This window comes from Neopsephotus bourkii, unplaced genomic scaffold (genome assembly GCF_033783945.1).
Source record: "Neopsephotus bourkii isolate Nb327-2 ecotype Australia unplaced genomic scaffold, CSIRO-AGI_Nbou_v1 NB_1763, whole genome shotgun sequence".
Lineage (NCBI taxonomy): Eukaryota > Metazoa > Chordata > Aves > Psittaciformes > Psittacidae > Neopsephotus > Neopsephotus bourkii.
This window is the reverse complement of record NW_026902237.1, coordinates 536,290-551,708: the sequence shown is the minus strand read 5'-3', so window position 1 is coordinate 551,708 and position 15,419 is coordinate 536,290. Positions and strand designations below refer to the sequence as shown.

General features: G+C 38.9%; 1 protein-coding gene across 1 annotated transcript in view; it reads right to left on the bottom strand.

The window, feature by feature from the left end:
* Window positions 1-15,419, bottom strand: part of SYTL5 (synaptotagmin like 5) — an 81,292-nt gene that overhangs the window by 53,033 nt on the left and 12,840 nt on the right. Inside the window, exon 3 of the mRNA XM_061378065.1 lies at window positions 9,431-9,623. The gene's annotated coding sequence lies outside the window, so the exon portion shown is untranslated. The remainder of the gene's footprint in view (window positions 1-9,430; window positions 9,624-15,419) is intronic.

Sequence of the window (15,419 nt, the reverse complement as noted above, 5' to 3'; positions counted from 1 at the left end):
GTTTGACCTTGGTGATTTTGTTTGTTTGGTGGTTTTTTGTTGTTGTTTTTTCCATCTCTAAACAGAGAACAACTTTCAAACAAAACCAGAAGAGACATCCTAGCCCATACTGGAGCTAAACTTGTAGTTAACTGGTTAGAATATCCAGGCAGCTACAAGAGGACAGTCTCTTGTAAATAAACATAACATGCCAAAAAAAAACACGAGACACTTTGCCTTAACAAAAACAAACAAAACAAGCTATGTGTACAGATGCACATTTTACTTTGAAGCATGTAAATAATACATACACAATAAACACAAACACATACATACACAAAAAAATGCTTCCACATCATCGTACATAAGCAAATACATGTGTGCATACATAAGCGCACATATGTCATAAAAGAATGCAGATTTATACGATGTATGCTGGAAGAACTAAAACAGCATTTAAGACTTTATTTTTTTTTTAAGCAGCCCTTGCATCCTAGCTTTTGACAGTTTGGGAAGAATTGACAAAGATAATAGCATTGAGAATTGAAGGAGTAGTATTCGCAGTCTAAGACAACTATAAGACAAATTATCCTTCAGTTTCCCTTCCTAACAATGACTGAAGAAGCAAATACTGTTGGCAGTGGCATTAGATGAGATTCTTGTGTTGCTTTTCACCAGGTACTTCAGAATATGAGTTTTGAAACACGCCATTCTCCCAGTTATCTGACTATTTATTAGAAAGGATACAAATGTCACAACTTAAGTTCATAGGAGATTTCCCTCTTATTAGTTTTACATGAGCATGGGAATTTCTTCTGATATTTTGTAACCTGTTGTCCTGGGCTCAGCAGTAGCAGTCATTTTTCTCCTTCTTAGTAGCTGGTGCAGTGCTGTGGTTTTGACTTTCAGCCTGGGAACAGCACTGATCACACCGATGTTTTTAGTTGCTGCTCAGTACTGTTTACTCTGACCAAGGACTTTGTGAGCCTCATGCTCTGCCAGGGAGGAGGGGAAGCCAGGAGGAAGCAGAGACAGGATACCTGACCCAAACTGACCAAAGAGGTATTCCATACCACAGCACGTCATGCCCAGGGGGTAAATGGAGAGTTACCCAGAAGGGCTATATCTATGCTCGGATCGGGTTGGATAGGGTATTGGTCAGCAGGTGGTGAGCGGTTGTATTCTCTTCCCTTGTTATTTCCCTTATCATTATTATCATTGGTGGTAGCCGTAGTTTTATATTATACCTTAGTTACTGGAGTGTTCTTATCTCAACCCGTGGGAGTTACATTCTTTTGATTGTCCTTCCCATCCGCTCCGGGAGTGGGGAGAGGAAAGGAGGGGGAGTGAGCCAGGACTGCATGGCTGATTTACAACTGAGCTTAAACCATGACACCTGTTTCAATTAATCATTAAAAATTTCAAATTAATTTTAAAAAAATCACAAAATATACACAACTTACATACAAGGTTTTTTCAGTTATTTTTTCTTTTTTCCCCATAAGAAAACACAATATAAATCTTAATGTTTCTGCAACAGAGATCCAACTATCAGTGTCACTCTCATCAGGTAAGAAAATAGTACAGAAAAGTCACACACAAACTGAAAACACACAAGTAGTCAATGCAAGGCGGAAATACAGGTCAGGATTGCCAGTTATAAGCTTACTATAATTGAAAATTGGGAAACAAACCACAGACTACTACTTCTGGCTAGATTGCTATCTTAAACATATAAAAGCCAAGTAATAAAGATACACTTGGAAAAAAAATACTTTGATTATTTGCATTTATATTAATAGGAAAAAAAAGCCCCAAAACAAACAAACCCCGAAACCAAAACACCCACAAGAGAAAAACAAAAAGAAGACTCAACCATTACGTTTATTCTTACATTCTTGAAAACAGTATTGCTATTAATACCTTAAGGCCAAAGGTATTTATTACTGGCAAAGCAAAATGAAGAAATCCAAGATGTGAATTATACTTTGTTACTATCAAGAAGGCTGGCTTTCTCACACTGCCTAGCAAAATGCCTGGTGAAAACAGTACTTTCAACCCCAGAACCTAACATCAGTGGACTACGGATCATGAGGCTTCGCATAAAATTCACAGACCCAAGTTCAGCTCTCAGAGAATAAGCTAAGTTGCTTGGCTGGTCAAGGCTCACTGAGTTTCTGTTCACAAGATTTCCTTGCAGAGGTAGTGTAGGTGACACACAGCATTATTCTGACAGGCGTTTATTTTTTAACTGAGTAAAAATGATCTCTGCACCTTTATTGTCCTGATGATGCACTGCAGGTAACTAGGGTTCTTGCACAAAGCCATCACAGTGGTACAACAAGGGGGCTGACAAGAATACTACTCTACCTTTTAAGACATGTTCTGGTATTGGGAATTCAGGGAAGAGAAATATCATTTCAAAGGATTAACTTGACATCTGGCCATATTTTCTGAGCTTTTTCTTTAAACTCTAAAGAGGTTATTACTCCTGCCAGAATATCTGCAAGCCATGAAACTTCCCTTTGCCTAAGCATACCCCCTATGCTTCGATGTCCTGGAAGATTTTTCCTCTCAATACAGGGAGGCACACATGAAATTCAAGAATACTAATATGACATACCATAATTGGGAATCCAGTTATTTCATTTGCCACCTGGAGCATAGGGTCAAATATGTAGACTTCAGGGCAGAATTAAGCACTAGTTAGGGAATAAGGTCACAAACTGACTGATTAGATGGACTTAAAATTGAAGAGAGTGCCACAAACCCCTGTGCCAAATGTAAACCAGCTGAAAGAATATTCCATTAAGTTTCTTACAGCTTTCACCAGTGAATAAATCCTAAACCAAAGAACATGCACCAGTGGCAGCAGAGGCAACACCTGCAGGCAGAAAGCAGGTAGGATCTAAATCCCACATGAATGAAGATCCTTCTGAACCACAGATCAACAGGCAGTCACATCAACCCATGGCTATGCTCAGGAATAGGTTGGGAAGAGGCTGGATTTATAGGCCAGCACCAGAGGTGGTAGCAACAGGTTTGAAGGCATGAAGAGTGAAGCACCCAAGAAGAGGTTAACAAAGGAAAGAATGAAGAATTATTCTTACTGCCCACAGGCATAACCTGACACTGAACTGATCTCCGAGTTGCCACTGCCCTCTACACCAGATGCGACTGGCTTAGAAACACCAGAGCAGATGCACTGGACAGTGATCTAGTCAACAAAATTCTGGCATCTCATGCTGATAGCTGAGCTTTCAGGTGAACTACGTGAATCTTAAATAAAAATTATTATAGTCTTGTTTGCAAAGACAACAGAAACTACATTAGATTTTACAATATAGATAATAATGCAGAATACTGTTTACCAAATAGACCCAAATTACATTCATTTTAAGATCATCTTTAAGATGCTTGTAGTAAAATCTGTTTTTACAGAAAGACTATAATCAACTAAAGTTTTGCAGTGTTCACAATGGGGTTTATTGACTTATTTTTTACTAAACATACCTTGAAATAGATCCTTCAGTCACATTTATGACAAAAATCTTGTGGATTTTATAACATAACAATGAGATTGGCAACTGTCAGAAAATACATCAATAATTTTACCTACTTATGTGTTCAACCAACTCCATGTAGGCTAAAATATTTTGTGAATTAGCAAAAATATTCTCCTGTGGAGCTGAGATGGCAGCCTATTAAGTGATCCCATCCTCAGTATTAGCAAGACATAAAACCTACCATCCTCAAAATTTCCCTTACTGTTTTGATGGAGGAACACAGTCTCCAGCACAACGCCAAGCACCCTGGCATACAATTTTTGTGTTCAGCGATGCAGCAACATAGCTGATGCTGAAATAGCCCAGTTTTTCTGTCCACCAGCTACCCAACTTATGTGTAGCAGCCAGGTAATTTGTATCAAGATTTGGACCCATCTCACCTTCCAGAATGTCTTCTGCACTACGAAACTGCTACCCAACATAATAGATATCCTAACCAGACACTGACTAGCAGCTGAAGCTTAGCAAATACCTCAAGAGAAGCTTGTATTTGTTCAGACAGGATTCCTTCTAAACACATTACGCCTGTGACCCCTGCCTAGGTGATATGCTCTACCCCAAGCCTGCTGAAGCACAAGCAGTAGTTAACTTTGCATAAGCCACATTTTCTCAACTCTTAGATAATGTTACCTGTGCAAGGCTATCTTTTAAGACTGAAGATAGTGCAGTTTACCTTTACCCTACCTGAGGCAGATCTAGTCCCTTGTCCCTGCACCCTACTTCACTCCTGCCTGATTAAACAAATTATGTGTTGAAATTCCAGTAACACTGCTTTTGTTCTGACACATGCTGGGACAAGAGGCACCTAAACATCCCCTACCTCCAAGCAGAAGACCATCTGGTTTAGCTCTTGTACCTTTTGTGGTAAGTGGTGGGCATTTCCTTTATACATGCAGCTGTTAAAGCAGTTCCTGCTGGTCATAATAAAACCAGCAGGAACATTTGCTCTATAGAAAAGGAGACCAACAAGTAACAAGACACTGTTTTTAACAAGTTATCACTTAAGACTTCCCTGTTTTAGACAACACATGATTAGAGAGGCCTGTATATCACATTAAGATTTAACAGGAAAATTTCCTCTTTCCCTTTCCTGCCCTGTTTTTTGCTGTCACTCTAAAAGAGTCCAGAATAAATTAACTGACAAAAGCTAAATTATGAACCAACCTAGCGTTTAAAAACAAAATGAGCCAGCCAGCTTTTAGAAAGTGACAGTGCTCCTTTTAACAGACCTTTGATGTTTTATTAAGCAGCCCTGAGGCTGGTTAGGAAATGTAGTTTTCATCCTAAATTGAGTGAAGATTTCACACAATAGAGCATTTGAGGAGTGCTAAAATTCAAATTAGGACTCATCATAAAATGAAAAGCATCCTAAAAAAGCGGGCTGAGTTCTAATCTAGTCAGAGTAAAGCAGTGATCTACTATTGGACTTGCAAAGGAAACAGTAACAAAAGAGGAATGAATGAAGGGACACAATCACAAGACAGCATGGAAATGAGCCACTTGAGTATGTGGTTGTTTTCTCTTGTCTCATGAAAAGGGGTAGAACTGCTAATTGGCATGTGTTTTCCCTCACTTCTCTTATCCCTGTGGAAAGGGTTTTCTAAAATAGTCTTCCTCTCCAAAAGTACTATTGAGGGAAGATAAAGTAGAAATTATAGACTTTTACTAACACATAACAGCAAAATTAGACATAAATAATAAACTGCAGTTTACCTTGCAGTCTACCTGCATCCACTGTACAGATACTTTGTCTATCCAGAGAGCGTTTGGTCACCCTCCCAAGACAAAAGAATTAATTAAGGCAAAACTACTTACAAACCAACCAACCAAAGAAAAAAAATAAAATAAAAAATAGCGTTTACAGGAGAAAAAGCATTACATTGGGAAGAGTGTGCTGTTTATTTTTGCTAACTGCTAGCACAGCAGGTGTGGCAATTAGAAATACAGCACAACACCTTCAAAATAATCTTTGTGGGGGATGTTAGTTAAGAGCTACAGGAAGCACAGTGAATCCACTGCAATCACAGACATTTGTACTTACCACAGGTGCAGTGACTACTACTCTCTCTGCCGCATGTATCTTCCGAAACTCAGCAAATCAACAACTTCATCTGCCCCCCAAAATGCTTTCCCCTTGTATCTCCCCCAGATCATCAGGAAAGAGAAGCATCCTGCTCCCAAGAGACAGAGCTGAAAAGAAGTGAGATGAAGGGAGAGAAATTACCCTCTTCTCTTCAATGCCACCATTATCAAATTGCTTGATGCAAGAAATTACTCCCACTACCGAGCCATTATATTTACTTAGCCAGAAACCAGAATGTGAAACAATTAATGACTCAGCAGCAGAGGCAGCATTTTCCACGTGCACTGACTGCAGTGGTATGGGAAACACCTCATCACTTCACGTTGCTTGAGCCCCAGAGCCTTCACCTACTGCTGGTGGTAAATTCCTTGCCAGCAGAGAAATGTGGTCTGCACTACATGTATTTACTAGCAAGGGTGTATCTGGGATGGGTACAAACAGCATTTCCATACCGGTAAAGAAATTTCTAATGGTAGCCAAATGCAACATGGTGTGGTAGATTGTAATTGACTTTTGGTACATGAGAAGCTGGAATAATATCATCTCCTGAAAAGGCACCAGCCACTGCTCTAACCAAAGCTGCATGAGGCAAAAGGCCAAGCTGGAATCAGCAGGAGCAGGATTGGTGGCACTGCAGTCTTTTACACATGCTTCAGAAGGCCACAGTTCCCACCTCCCAACTCAGTGCTGGCACTACGTATCACAGCGTGCTGAATCCAGATCCAACACACCCAGCTTTGACACTCAGAGGAAAAGAGCCACATTTCATATACATGCTGCTTAACACTCAAAAATCCTGTCACCCTGAATTCATTCACATGGGGGTCTGAAATGAAATTCAAAACTGAGATGGCATCACTAGGTAACCACCAAAACATAGTCCGTGTTCACAGTTACTGAGGACCACAGGTGTATGCAGACCTATGATGAGGGAAGGAAGGGAAGGACTGCTAACATTGACTAATAAAATGACAGAAAGACATACAAAGGTTATTTTCATATCAAGAACCTTTGATAAATGTAAAGCTTAGCATGTTGAGAATATAATGGCCAACTTGTCTCTCTTCCGGTTTTAACTTAAGCATACTGCTTGCAGAATGCCATATGCAGGAGCAAGAAAAACCAGCTTCACTTCTCAACGAAATGTTTACAGAGGGCAGACACCCAGATAAGCAAACTAAGTATACCAGCAGGTACTGAAGCACCAGGAAATGCTTGTTGTACAAAATCAATAAGTTTGCAAGGTAAATAAGAGTGACTAGAGACACTGAAATTAAGTGGCAAGAAAACCAAACCAAATTTGTTGAATGTGATCTCAGTTAACAGTACATGGATTAGACTGAGAGTTCTAGTCAGTATTACAATGCAAATAGTAAGCAGATTCTTTGACTAAGAGCCAACTTCAATGATATTTAGATATAAGAGCTGGAAAATTTATGAACTGGCAACTCATGTATTGAATTAAAGAAAGGGTCATGTGTGAGTGAAAGAAACATTGTTTGAAAAGACATTAAAAGAACAACATCATACATCATACAAATTTAATTCAGTGCACTGGAACAAATACAGGCTGAGAAAAAAAATGAAACGCTTATTCTTTCAGTATACCTCTCTGTAAGTCATGTGGTATAAGCATGTTTGACTTCATAGTAACCAGAAAAACTCAGATTCATTAATCAAACAAAACAAATGGATTCAGAAGCAGTTAATTTTTTAGGTCAGGCACAACTCCAGCTTTCTGGTAATATCTTGGCAAAGCTGCCACATACCTAGAGGACTGCAGACCTTTCTCCAGCCACAGTCAATGGCTGCAAATTGTATCTAGTTTCTATCACTAGTGTAATAACATTTCAAAACCAAAATCATGTTTAAACACTAAAGCAATACTGTTAAAGCTCATTAAGCCTATGGTGTATTCCACCTTACTGAGTAAAAAAGCAGTAAATTAACATGCCTGATTATACAAAATGAGGGCTAACACTAAATACAATACTGCCAGTCCAAGCATTCATTAGACCATGCTCCCACTACAGGTCTAATTCTGCTTGTTTTTAAGCCCTTACAAACATCTTCAAGTAATATGAGAAAGTTGTGGGTTTTTTTATAAAAATAAAAATTATGTTTTCTGTTTCCTTGCTGTAGAATTTTAGGCTCACACAGATGTCCAAACAGTTGGGTTACATACCACATGCAACAGTGAAAAACTACTTGTCTGCTACTCCAACAACTTGGCTGGGAGAAAGGCAGCATGCAGGCAGGCAGGCAGGGAAGCAAGTGCAGAACAGACCAGTGATAGTGAGTACTCCAGACGGCATTCACTTGTGAACACAAGCCCACGCTCCCTAGAGATCCTACAAAACAATGAAATGAGAGAATTTAACCCCTTAGGTGATGCTTTGGAATAAACAAATCTAATAATCTTCCATATATTAACTGCTTTACTTAATATACTTACAAGAAGGATGCGAGGAAAGGGAAGAATGATAAAACAGGGTGGTAACCTTTTTCTTTTCTTTTGCTCATCGTTGAGTAAACATGGTTCACTTTCCCAGCTTAGTATTTAAAAATTATACCTCCCAAGTACAGAAATAAAATTCAATGTATCACCTTGCAACATTAAACAAACCAGTCAGATCCAAACCAAAGAAAGAAGGAAGGAAGGAAAAATATTTTTGCCATTGTTAAGCAAATAACATCTGTGCAATGTTAAATCATCCACAAAAATATGACTTAGGGCTTGAGTCATCTCAATTTTATTGCTTAGTCACAGTGTATATGAAGGCAGTATTCATTCAGTGCTGAACTTGCCTTAATGCATTTAGGTTATTCCATGTGTCTCTACACTTTCTGTGATAAAATGGGAAGAAAAGCAGTGAATGGACGCCTAGAGTAGAACAGATTCATACACAGTTGTAAGCCATGTTCTAATGATCACCTTACCTACATTTTGCTTGATAGCTGGATAAATTATGAACTTAACCACAGTTATGAAATTTAACCAAGACAAGCTGAAGAAAGTTTATTGACTGTTTACTTTTAAAACTTTGCAGCACCTTTTCCCCACATTAGTATAGGCATGGCATTTTGTAGCAACAAATCACTTCTTGATATGGAGTTCCCTTAGAAAAAGAAACAAGTGCAGTGCCAGTAAGTTTCCTAACCCTTCTAACCAGTAACATTTCTTACAATTATGAACGCAGCAAGTTTAGGAGAAGTTAAATTAATATGTATCATGTCATGACATGACTGCATTTGACACCAAGATGCATGGGACAGGAATGCACTAGCATAGACATGACACCTGAAAGCCACTATCACCTCTGTTGCTGGTCATCAACAGCAGCTACTCCATGATCTCATCACAACCTATCTCCATCCTCCTTAAACACCCTGCCTTCTGTTCACTGGGACTTGAGGCTGCTGTAAGCAGCAATCATCATGTGTAACTGAGGGCAAGTTGCCTGGGGACCTGGTCTGTACTGCAGCACTATTACAGGAAGCTTCACCTGACACTGAGTAGAAAATGCATGATAAAACAGGAAGATTATAACCATACATTATACGGCTTCCCTTTATAGAGATATGAAAAATGATTAGGAGATTCATCTGCCTGGGGCAGGAAGTGAGGGTGGGAGAGAGATGCTGAGCAAGATGTCCTTTAAAGGTCCCTTCCAACTCAAACCATCCTATGATTCTATTCTATGATCTCTTTGATCCCTTTTTTTTATTATTTTGACCTAGTCATCCCAGAACCAATCTATAAGCAACAAAGAGTAACAAGCATTTCTAGGGCACGACTCACCTCATCTTCATGAGAAGGTTTTAAAGAGGTCAGACGAATCCTTGTCTAGCAGCATCCATTTCTCTCCACTGATTGTGAAGGGGATGCAGCATGACTACCTCTTATGCAGGCATACAAAACACATGAGCAAAAGCATTCTGCTTCTCATGTGCAGTATAAAATGAGCTTTTCAGAAGGACACTTGTCCAGGAGCCTACCAGAGGATATAAACAATCAAAGCAGGATGAGCTTGGAGTACTGCTTTGTTTTGTTTTTCATTAAATACAATGCTACAATGTTTTTCTCTACAAACAGTAAATAACACTAATTGGTTACTTTAATCTTGCCATGAAATGCATCAGTGTTTTGTCCCAGTGTGTCTACCTCAAAATGAACATGCTGGGAAGCCTGCATCTGGTAGCATATCAGTTTCCAACATTCTTGTGGCAGGCAGGAAAAAAAAAAAAACAAACAAAAACCCCCAAAACAAACAAACAAAACAAAACAAACAAACAAACAAAAAAAAAAAACACAAAATACCCCAACACCAACACACACAAAAATCTAGTTAGAAAACGTGATCTCACTTTCACAGGTCATGCTGCTGTCTGTTTGAAGACTGGGTTGTGCATCAGTTGCCAGAGTGCTGAGGATCACTTCCAGCAAGGCAGAGGAGGTAATATGTGGAATATGTGGGTTCTTCCCTGATCCCCCAAGTGAGATTTGTAACATAAATGTCTGTACAAGACAGCTCAAAGCAATAACACAAGGTCTGCAGGGAGCAGCCATGCGTATTATCTGTGACTGAGGACCACAACTTAGTTCAGTGAGAAACAAACTGCATGCTGCTGTTTGATCTTCTAGGACTCCAATGAATTCAACAAGCAACTCAGCAAAAGCCTATACAGACTTCCTGACAAGCAGCATACACAGGATTGGAATCCTTTTTTGTATACTGTTTAACAAGCAAAGAACAACAGCAGATTCCCCCCAAAATACTGTTTGTGATATAAAGGGAACATGTGGGATGGTTTTCTTTGCCATTTTAAAGATCTTTGCCCTCTCTGCACAGCCCATTCAGTGCCTCAGGTGTACCTCTCCTGAGAAAAAGACATGAAGTCGGAGTTCCCAATGCTCAACATACTGTCTGGCTTCAGTCTGGTTTGCATAAAAAACAACATCAAAGATCTGGCATCACAGTCTTCAACAGCGGCTAGCAAGCAGCAGCCAGGCACAAGGAGTGAAGTTCAAAGCTGCACAATGGATCACTGCATAGAAAGTGCCCCGAACTAGAAGGAAGCAGATGTAACTGCTAAAGATGACTTTATAAGACATGACAGAAGACAGAGATTTCCATTGCAGAAATAACTTCTGAAACCTTAGGCCTCAATCAGTCTCTGTTAGCAATCTGAATTTTTCAAACACAAAGACTACCTAATGTATACTATACTATGTTACTTTATGCTAACTGTAAGAAAAGGATCACTAGCTTTCTCAGCTATCCTTTTGGCTCTGACCTCTCAAGGCTATTTCATAATAAAATACCAGTGGGTGCTCAACAAACAGCAGGAGAACACAGAAGCCTCAAGAAGCAGCTCCTAGTCCAACACAGGCAAACCCTTAATCATTTCTATTCACTTCAGATGAACTTTGCTACTATACTTGAATCCTCTCTCTCTCTTTCCACATAAATGTGTAATTCCAGTGGCACTAGAAGCAAAAGAGTTCAAGAACCTGGAAGTGGACTTCCACACTTTCTAACCATCATAGAGATATTCTTCTAAAGTTTGAGAAGAACAAGTGTTGAGCACAGGCAATGTATTAATAGGACATTAGCTTTTAGGTGAAATTGCAAGAGAGAAATTATTCAGGAGACTGTTCTCAGAGCTGCACTCACAGGTTATTAATCATAATTTGACCTTTTTGTAGTAGCTTTCTGCCTCCTTTTGACCAAGATTTACTCCAGCAATCTGCATAGCAAGTGCTTTGGCCTTATGATTGCATCTGCAATACGGTTTATGCCACTAGAAACAATACCAAAATGCATCGTTACGTGCAGGTCAGATAACTCATTGACCTGGATTTGAGATGAAAAGCATAGGTGAGGCATACTTCCAGTATGATGTCCACAAAATATCTTTCAGAGAGGGACAAGTCCTCTCTGGGATGGTCCAGTGCTCACAGTAGAGGCATGGAAGGGATGGCGGCTCCATGCCCTCACCTGGAGAGCACGTCTCTCCGAGATGATGGGGACTTAGTCAGGACATGCTAATAGCAGTATCTCTTGCCACTGCTGCTGCCTCTTGCTAACCTACAGCAATCAGCCCACCACAACCTGACCTATAAAGCCAAGATCCTAATTTACCACTACAGGCTTTAGAAGCTAAGGGTACATTTGTGGAAGCCTGGTTAATAATTTATGAGTGCAATAGTTACATTTTTTCCAATGACAAAACACTAGATCAAACAATGTTCCCAGGTTAAGCATTTCTCCTTACATATCATGCACAGCAACTATAGTTTAATAGATGTCCTCAGGGAGTCTATAGGAGTGATAAGAACAGTTTTAGCTTGGGACTATTGAAAGGTTAATAAGATTTATCTATTCAATCACTGAGTCAGAGCAGGGAGCTTTGGGATAGGTTTTGTTATTTTCCCCACATTTACTAGTATTTCATCTTGTTGTTGAACAAAGCTCATGCTCTTCAGCATAGCAGGCACTCTCAAAAGGATCCATGCATTCATCTTGTCTGGGGCAGACTACCTTATCTTCCAAGAAAATCTGGAAAAACTGCCACCCCAGTCCATTGATATTGAAACACCACTCACCAATAAACTTTTCCATTTATAGACTACTGAGGACTGATAAGTTTGGGCCTCCTCAGAGACTGCAGAGGAAGAACCTGTCAGAACTGGAAACCTGCTGTTTTATGACAGAAGAACAGGCATCCCTAGTTTTAAAAAAGTGCATGATTTTGACTCTATCTACATGTTTATCCTTTCCTTTATCATTATTGCAAATCACCATGCTCACACATCTTTTCCTCTTTTATTTAAAGCCCCTAAAGTAATCTTTCCAGAAACCAGAATAAATAAAGAATAAACAAAACAGATCTTGACAAAAACACTCTCTGATCATCCTAAGTTAATGTTCTATAGTAACTCCTGCCTTTACCGCGTGTGAATATCAGTACTATTCTAACTCTCAGCAACTAAGCTTGCATGTGTGCACAAAACCCCTAGCCAATTGTTGCCTTGTTGTGAATATTGTTCCTGGGATTCTTCAAGATACAAAACCAAACCCCGTAAGCCATGAAGTCTTAGGCACAGCCTTTAATACTACACCAGGCTTTCAACTGTGTAACACCTTAGAAACATGTCAATTACCATTTGTCAATATGAGAAAAACTTAAAACTACACAACCACAAATGTTATTTTCCACAGGACTCCTGATCCATTCAAGACACAGGAAAAGTAACAGCATGGCAGCTGCCCAAAATGTCTTCCAAGTTTCACTATTCAGCATGTATCTCATGCCTCATTTGTGACACATTTTCTCATGACTGAATACAGAATTAATAGAAGACTTCACTTGTTCTGTCATACTTGCACACTTGTATCCATGGACCTTACAAACACTGATCTATGTGGTATTTTTGATGTATTCTTCTGTTTTAGATAGAAAAGCAAAATCCTTTAAGTTAATAACAGGACAGGAAGGGAAACATATTGGTAATTTAACATATCTTGGTGGCTGGACCATCCAGTTACAGAGAACTTGATTTTTCAAGTATATCAAGCATCCACAACTCCATATGATTTTAAAGAAATTTATGGACTCACAGCACCTTTGAGTGTCAAGGCCCTTAAGCATAAAATACTTCACCTTGTTACAGAGAACCCTTCACTGTAGAACTGTAGAGCAATAGTTCTATTTAATATAAAGCGATAGTGATACGAATAAAGCGATGAACTGGAAAACCAGTTACAAGCAACATGATTACATTCCTATATTCAAATTCAACAGAGCATCTAGAATTAACTGAAAATCTGAAATGGTTCTCTGCAACATGTGTTTAAAAGCAGCAGTGCTATCGTAAAACTATTCATTTCCAACAAAAGGATATCAAGAGACACTAAGAAAGTCAGCCCCAGAAGCTAAATGGTCTTTCCAGCTGTGAGACAAAAATCTTCTTGGAAGACATTAAGGAATTCTTATAAGTTTTTTGTCTTTTCTATAAGATTTTTTTTTAGATAAAAAAGAAAAGCAAAGCTAAAAAAAACCCCAAAGTTAAGTTAGAGTGAATGTTATCAGGGCTGTATAATGCACAAGATGAAGCAGTAAAATCCAGCTAATAACATAAAGTTTAAAACTGTTATTTGAAAGCAGAAAATACAACCAGACACTAACAAATTAAATGGCTTTGTCTTTGCCACACACAATCTACTGAACAAAAAGCATAGCCTCACAAAGAACACACTCCAGGCTATTAAAAGCATATCAAAAAGATAAAATGCTCTCCTCCAATCTGTAGGTATTGTATTTAGTAACAGATTATTGAACTTCCTACTTTGACTGTTTTAAACTTAACCCAAAATCTACAGGCCAACACCAACAGCAACAGAGGCTAGCCTGACCCCTTTTATCAACCTGCACTCTCTCTGTAAGGATAATTTAACTATTAGCTAAAAATAGTATCTGGAGACAACACTGTCTTTAATACTTTAATCAATTGCACAAAAAACTTCAAGATTTTACTGAGATAATACATTAGATCACCCTTAGAAAGGGCAGTTCTTTCCCTTAAAGAATGAGTCCTAAAAACTCTAAGTTACTTCTTAACAAATACATTTAGGAATCACAGCCCTTCTCCCTCCACTCCCTTACCTCTTAAATTTATAAACAAACTACCTGTGGTGATACTGAATATTCTCTTAAAAATGGAAGCACTGTACATTTCAAAACAATACAGAATGGCACATGGAAGAACTTTCTAATTGAATTCAGTACTGTTTAGCAGCCTGACTGATCATGCTACTCTGCAGTGCAGCTATGCCAGTCCATAGGTCAAACACAGTGTGAATTCAAACACTTGCAGAGACACCACAGGATGCAGAGCTTTTTCCATATAACACCCTCAGTGAGGTTTCCTGTCATAAGGAAATATGTGGTGTTCAAGCAGGGAACACCACTTTCCTAAACAACAACAACATAATTTTAAGCTTTCCTTGAATCAAATTAGAGCTTGGACACTTTCTTCGGTGTGTAGCAAGGGGAGAAGGGGTGCAGGTTGCAACGTATTTTCCTATGACAAGTACCAAACTTTGGAGCACCAAATTTTATAATCGAGACATGATAAACTAACTTTGATATATTTTGGCTATGTTACACAGTAAATTCATTAAACTAAAAAACAAATACATTTAAACTTTGATTACACTACAGTAATGATGCTTAATCTGTGGAAAGTGAGTAGATGGTCCGTCTCGACTATAGAGTTCAACATTGCCAGCAGTACACCAAAGAGCTGAGCGCACAAAGATACTGAAGTTCAAGCAGCTGCAAAAATAAATGAAAAACTTTGCAGGGCTGGTGTGCATGAAGAGTGGCAGTGACATATTTTTACTTTTTTCTTGCTACAATAGGATTTGAATGTCCCACTTCTGCAGTGGGCTATGGGCACTAAGGAAAACCTTAGGGAACAATGGTTTTTAGTTTCACATGCATTGGTACAAAAAGTTATCCCAAAATGCACTCCACTATGTTCATGAAAATCCAAACTGCAGTTAGGCCTCATATGCAAGGCTTATGCACTCACAATTCTTCCAGTATCACTTAGAAAAAAATAAAATAAAAAAAAAAATCACATTTTCTGCATATAGCCTGAATGCAAATGCAATATGAACTCCCACAAAAAGGAACTAAGTTGCTTCTTTATAGCCATGACCTAATTTCTCAACAGCAGAAATCTTTTTGGAGGGAGATTTTACTATCAGAGATGCAGACCT